The following is a 6,712-nucleotide window of genomic DNA, read 5'->3' on the forward strand; positions in this document are numbered from 1 at the left end:
CAAGAACTACGCCGGTTTTGATCCCGTAAAACGGTACGTAGGCAATGAGTCAAAACTCATCCAAGCCGAAACAAAAAATCAAATCCTACTTCTTCTCACCCCCATTCTTAACTAATCACACCTTCTTTTTTACAAATAAGCAATAAAACTAAAGCGTAGAAATGAACTTAGGAGAGCGGTTCTTATGGAATACCATAATCGCTCCGGGTGCCTAACACCTTCCCGTAGCGAAAACGACCCCCGAATTCGGAAACTCAAGGGTTTTTCTCCTTTTACCCTTCCCAAGAAAAAAGAGAGATATCAACGGTCAAAAGGTTCAAGTCCAATTAATGGCTTGGCACCCAAAAACCATGATAACAGAAATGGCGACTTCACTGGGGACCTTTTTTTAGCGGGTCGCGCCTAGTTTTCCTTAGTTTATATTTACGCTTTGTTTTATTGCTTACATATGTGAATACTTGTTTACTTTCATTTGACGTGTGGGGTGAGAATATCAAAAGTCCTAACCCGGGCTGAGTGAACTTATGTTTAGGTAGAGATATAATCGACAATCCGATCCGGGGGTTGCCTCGTGTATTGGATTATGCGATCAATCTCACATAGCTGAGGCATTTTGGAGGTGATATTGTCGGCGTGTGTTGTCATGCTTAGGCACTTCACTTTCAATTGTTCGACGAAGCTATGAACCGTAGTTACCAAACCCATCCTAGCCTTTTTAGGACGTAGTGCGGTGGCTAAATTGAGTGTTGTCTCAAACTTTAGTCGTCACGCGATACTACACTCAAACTAGACCTTCTCACAAATAATCATGGAACGGGTGTCGTCCTGTACTACCATGATATATGTGAGAGAGGTTGCAGTTTGGGAACTGTGTTAGAACCTTGGTTACTACTATCCAAAGCCTTAGTTCACCGGACGCCGTGTCCATCCGTTACTTTGAATCTCAAGCCACCTTGTCCTTTGTAAACTAAGCAACACAATCATGCATACATGCATTCATGCATAAACATTTTTCATGCACTCATCGAAGGGTTTAAACAAATGAGAATTTTTGTAAATAATCACAGGTATGAAGAAGACTAAGTGCTACAAGTTCAAGGAAGTGGATTTGGTTAGTTTGAGAGAGTTGGAACTCAAGGTCAAGAGTCAAACAGGGTTCCGACTCCGGTATGGGGGATTGCTTACCTTGCTCCGAACCGATGTGGACGAGAAGCTAGTGCACACTCTAGTGCAGTTTTATGATCCGAGCTTCCGTTGCTTCACTTTCCCGGACTTCCAGTTGGTTCCTACTCTCGAGGCTTACTCCAATCTAGTGGGTTTACCTATAGCCGAGAAGACGCCCTTCACCGGTCCCGGGACTTCTCTTACTCCTCTGGTTATTGCTAAGGATCTCTACCTCAAGACTTCCGACGTCTCCAACCATCTTATTACCAAGTCTCACATTCGGGGGTTCACTTCGAAGTATCTTCTTGATCAGGCTAATCTCGGTACTACTCGTCAGGATACACTCGAGGCTATTCTTGCTTTGCTTATCTACGGGCTCATTCTCTTCCCGAACCTCGACAACTTCGTGGACATGAATGCTATCGAGATCTTTCATTCCAAGAACCCGGTTCCTACTTTGCTAGCGGATACCTACCATGCCATTCATGACAGGACTCTCAAGGGTCGTGGGTATATTCTTTGCTGCACATCTCTTTTGTATAGGTGGTTTATTTCGCACCTTCCGAGTTCCTTCCATGACAACTCGGAGAACTGGTCCTACTCGCAACGGATTATGGCCCTCACTCCTGACGAGGTCGTCTGGCTCACTCCGGCCGCTCAGGTGAAGGAGATTATCATGGGTTGTGGAGACTTTCTCAACGTACCTCTTCTTGGTACTCGTGGAGGAATCAACTACAATCCCGAGCTTGCTATGAGACAGTTTGGTTTTCCTATGAAGTCGAAGCCCATCAATCTTGCTACATCTCCAGAGTTCTTCTTCTATGCGAATGCTCCTACCGGACAAAGGAAAGCTTTCGGGGATGCCTGGTCCAAGGTTCGAAGGAAGAGTGTGAAGCATCTAGGTGTGAGATCCGGTGTCGCTCATGAGGCCTATACTCAGTGGGTGATAGATCGAGCTGAGGAGATCGGTATGCCTTATCCAGCTATGAGATACGTGTCTTCATCCACTCCGTCTATGCCTCTACCTCTACTTCCCGCGACTCAGGATATGTATCAGGAGCATCTAGCCATGGAGAGTCGTGAGAAGCAAGTGTGGAAAGCTCGGTACAATCAAGCCGAAAATCTAATCATGACTTTGGATGGTAGAGATGAGCAGAAGACTCATGAGAATCTAATGTTGAAGAAAGAGCTAGCTAAGGCCCGGAGGGAATTGGAAGAGAAAGACGAGCTGCTTATGAGGGATTCCAAGAGAGCTCGGGGACGACGAGATTTCTTTGCCAGATACTGTGATTCAGATTCCGAGTCCGATGATCCTCCGACTACTTCCTATGCTTGAGGGCTTCATGTGTTTATCTTGTTGAAATTTCAAAGTCTTCCTGTTAAAAATGCTATGTAGTTTTGATTATTTGCAAAGATTTCTAATTTGTTTAAAAATCCTTCGATGAAAAAAAAAATGAGTCTTTCGCATTTGCATTTGCATATCATGCATCATATGCACCATGCATTGGTCACAAAGGCTTCCAAGTGCTTACCACCTCCTGGTTTCTCTGCCACAGTGTGAAAAGTGGCTCGTGCTCAGAGGGTTTACGAACCTGATAGAATTGATCGAACCAGAGAATACAGAAGAAAGAAAAGGGCTATGGAAGAAGAGAACACACAGCTTCGTATTGAATTGGCATCTTTAAGGGAGGAATTGGCCAAAGCTCATGATGCTATGACTGCTCTGTTGGCTGCTCAGGAACAACCAGTTCCTGTAGTTTCTACAGCTGCAAATGTGACTCCTACCGTAACAACTGATCCCCGCTCTATCATGCCATCCGGGTATCCTTACGGGCTTCCGCTGTACTATACTGCTAACACAGGGGCAGGGACCTCTGGTACTACCAACAATGGCCCAATCCCAGGGGCAAACTTAACTCCTGTTAGTACCGCCTTGACTCAAGCTGCAACAACTGTTACCGAACCTATTGTGAATGCGGTGCCTCTATTTGTTCATGCTAATGCGCACCACGGGAGTATTGCCACGACCGGAACTATGGAAGAGAGAATGGAAGAACTTGCCAAAGAGCTCCGACGGGAAATTAAGGCCAACAGGGGAAATGGAGACTCCATTAAAACCCAGGATCTCTGCTTGGTATCGAAGGTAGATGTTCCAAAAAAGTTCAAAGTCCCGGAGTTCGACAAATATAACGGGCTGACTTGTCCTCAAAATCATATTGTCAAATATGTCCGGAAGATGGGCAACTACAAGGACAATGATTCCCTTATGATCCATTACTTCCAAGACAGTCTGATGGAAGATGCTGCAGAGTGGTATACTAGTCTGAGCAAAGATGATGTCCATACCTTTGATGAGCTAGCCACCGCTTTCAGGAGCCACTACGGGTTTAACACTCGTTTGAAGCCGAATAGGGAGTTCCTCAGGTCCCTATCTCAGAAAAAGGAGGAGAGTTTCCGTGAATATGCGCAAAGGTGGAGAGGGGCAGCTGCCCGTATCACTCCTGCTTTAGATGAAGAAGAAATGACCCAGACATTCTTAAAGACCTTGAAGAAAGATTATGTTGAGAGGATGATCATCGCCGCCCCGAACAACTTTTCGGAGATGGTCACTATGGGAACCCGTCTTGAGGAAGCAGTCAGGGATGGAATCATTGTGTTTGAGAAAGCTGAATCCTCTGTGAATGCGTCGAAGAGATATGGTAATGGACACCACAAGAAGAAAGAAACGGAAGTGGGGATGGTGTCAGCTGGAGCCGGTCAATCTATGGCTACTGTTGCACCTATCAATGCAGCTCAAATGCCTCCGTCATACCCATATATGCCGTATTCTCAGCATCCGTTCTTCCCACCATTTTATCATCAGTACCCTTTGCCACCGAGCCAGCCTCAAGTGCCCGTCAATGCAATTGCCCAACAGATAAAACAACAGTTGCCGGTTCAACAACAACAACAACAACAGCAGCAGCAATATGCCAGGCCAACCTTCCCTCCTATACCGATGTTGTATGCAGAACTTCTTCCAACTCTACTCCAGAGAGGTCATTGTACAACTAGACAGGGCAAGCCACCACCTGATCTGTTGCCTCCAAGGTTCAGGTCTGATCTCAAATGTGATTTTCATCAAGGTGCCTTAGGTCATGATGTCGAGGGGTGTTATGCTTTGAAGTATATCGTGAAGAAGCTCATTGATCAGGGAAAGCTGACTTTTGAGAATAATGTTCCACATGTCCTTGACAATCCTCTTCCAAATCATGCCGCTGTGAATATGATCGAAGTGTGTGAGGAAACTCCTAGACTTGATGTCCGCAACGTCGCAACTCCTCTGGTGCCTCTGCACATCAAGCTGTGCAAAGCTTCTCTGTTCAGCCATGATCATGCCAAGTGTCTAGGATGCCTCCGTGATCCTTTGGGTTGCCATGCTGTTCAAGACGACATCCAAAGCTTGATGAATGATAATCTTCTGACCGTCAGTGATGTTTGCGTGATTGTGCCAGTTTTTCACGATCCGCCTGTCAAGAGTGTACCTTTGAAGAAGTGTGCTGAGCCTTTGGTGATAAGGTTGCCAGGACCAATTCCTTATGTTTCGGACAAGGCAGTGCCATACAAGTACAATGCTACTATGATAGAAAATGGAGTAGAGGTGCCTCTAGCCTCCTTTGCCACAGTAAGCAATATTGCCGAAGGGACTTCTGCAGCGCTAAGAAGCGGGAAGGTTCGTCCGCCATTATTTCAGAAGAAGGTAGCTACGCCAACCATTCCACCAGTTGAAGAAGCAACTCCAACCGTTGTTTCACCCATTGCTACAGATGTGAACCAGTCAGGCAAATCTATAGAGGATTCAAATTTAGATGAGATTTTGAGGATAATAAAGAGAAGCGACTACAAGATCATTGATCAGTTGCTGCAGACTCCTTCGAAGATATCTGTCTTGTCGTTACTCTTAAGCTCTGAGGCTCACAGGAATACCTTGTTGAAAGTGCTGGAGCAGGCTTATGTTGACCACGAAGTTACGGTAGATCGTTTCGGCGGCATAGTGGGAAATATTACTGCTTGTAACAACCTCTGGTTTAGTGAAGAAGAGTTGCCGGAAGTGGGAAAGAGTCACAATTTGGCTTTGCACATCTCGGTGAATTGTAAATCAGATATGATATCAAATGTGTTGGTGGATACCGGTTCCTCTCTCAATGTAATGCCCAAGACAACTCTAGATCAGTTGAGCTACCATGGGACCCCGTTGAGGAGAAGTACTTTCTTGGTCAAAGCTTTTGATGGATCTCGAAAGAATGTGCTGGGGGAGATAGACTTGCCGATAACCATTGGCCCTGAGAATTTCTTGGTTACTTTCCAAGTGATGGACATTAATGCATCCTACAGTTGCCTGCTGGGAAGACCGTGGATACACGATGCAGGTGCAGTTACTTCCACCTTACATCAGAAGTTGAAATTTGTGAAGAATGGAAAACTCGTTACAATCCATGGTGAAGAAGCATACTTAGTCAGCCAGTTGTCTTCTTTCTCTTGTATTGAAGCAGGGTCTGCTGAAGGGACTGCTTTCCAAGGTTTGACCATTGAAGGTGCAGAGTCTAAGGAAGCTGGGGCTGCTATGGCTTCATTGAAGGATGCTCAGAGAGCCATCCAAGAAGGTCAGACTGCCGGCTGGGGCAAGGTGATACAGCTCTGTGAGAACAAGCGTAAAGAAGGTCTCGGGTTCTCTCCGTCATCAAGGGTTTCCTCGGGAGTCTTCCACAGTGCAGGGTTTGTTAATGCTATCTCTGAAGAAGCCACTGGACCTGGTCTCAGGCCTGCATTTGTTACACCAGGAGGCATTGCGACAAATTGGGATGCCATTGACATTCCTTCAATCATGCATGTTTCTGAGTAATGTGTCTTGTTGCTTTAATGCTTTGTTTTCAAAATAACAATCCTCTCGCTCTGCCCAAAGCGAGAGTGATATTTTCTGTAAGGGCATGTTTGTTTCGGCATTGCCGTTGATTAATAAAATTTTGTCGTTTCTTCCACGACTACTTTTTTTTAGTGCTTTTTCCCTTGGAAACAATGGTAATGCCAGAAAAAAACCAAAACGTCTGTATTTTCTTATTAATTTCAAAAATCTGCATGAAAAAAAAAACTCTTTCTAAAATCATCCAATCATTATATGCAGGTTGAACCATAATAAACCCGTTGAACACAGTAATCCTACGGTTCCTCCAAATTTTGAATTCCCTGTGTATGAAGCCGAAGATGAGGAAGGTGATGACGTACCATATGAGATTACTCGGTTACTTGAGCAAGAAAAGAAAGCCATTCAGCCTCACCAGGAAGAAATTGAGCTTATCAACATAGGTACCGAGGAAAACAAGCGAGAAATCAAGATTGGTGCTACTCTAGAGGAAGGGGTTAAACAGAAGATCATCCAGCTCCTCCGGGAATATCCAGATATTTTTGCATGGTCCTATGAAGATATGCCAGGTCTAGACCCTATGATCGTGGAGCATCGGATCCCTACCAAGCCTGAATGTCCTCCCGTCAGGCAGAAATTGAGAAGGAC

This window comes from Medicago truncatula, chromosome 7, assembly GCF_003473485.1.
Source record: "Medicago truncatula cultivar Jemalong A17 chromosome 7, MtrunA17r5.0-ANR, whole genome shotgun sequence".
In the NCBI taxonomy this organism is placed as follows: Eukaryota; Viridiplantae; Streptophyta; class Magnoliopsida; order Fabales; family Fabaceae; genus Medicago; species Medicago truncatula.